This window comes from Priapulus caudatus, unplaced genomic scaffold, assembly GCF_000485595.1.
Source record: "Priapulus caudatus unplaced genomic scaffold, Priapulus_caudatus-5.0.1 Scaffold3235, whole genome shotgun sequence".
NCBI classification, from domain to species: Eukaryota; Metazoa; Priapulida; class Priapulimorpha; order Priapulimorphida; family Priapulidae; genus Priapulus; species Priapulus caudatus.
The window spans coordinates 6,317-7,019 of NW_014580296.1; positions in this window are offsets into that span (position 1 = coordinate 6,317).

Here is a 703-nt window from a genome sequence, read left to right on the forward strand (position 1 = left end):
ATCACGTGCCGCAATCTCCTGTTTTATGGTGCATTGTTACCCTAACCCTAACCCTAACCCTAACCCAAACCCTAACCCTATTTAAAAAAATTAATTGTTGTTATTAAATTGTTGTAAATAAATCATGTAAATATTTGCGTTCATTGGACAAAAATTGTTAAATGGATAAGAATAGAAAAATACAGAAAACAGGAAAATGGCATGGGAATCGATCCACGCCCTTTCAGCATTGACTTTCGTGCTGTACTCGCTCGGCTATTCACCTTTTATTGGAATTATTGCTTTTGGATGTGCTATATGAATATGACAACACTGTGACGTCATTGAGCGACGAAACAAGCTCAGCCAATAGCAGCGCTCGCTAGAGCCCTATGTTCTTGATTGACCTAGGGGAAAAAATCACGCGCAGTGCGTGTATTTTACACACTTCTGCCACAGACACTGAAATGTACTCGATGCTGGTTTTGTCTTTAATAGAAAAGCGAAACCAAGGATGAACTAAATAAATTATTCATTCGATAAAATGTCCGATATAGATGTCCTTGAAAAAGTCCTTGAAATTTTTTTCAGGTCTGTATGAAAGATAGAACAAAGGCTGAACTAAGGGATTGAGAGTTGACGACTTAAATTATAAACTTGAACAAATTGGGGTTAATCCCGTTTCAGGTATGCCATAATTATATGTAACATAAAGTTAACATCA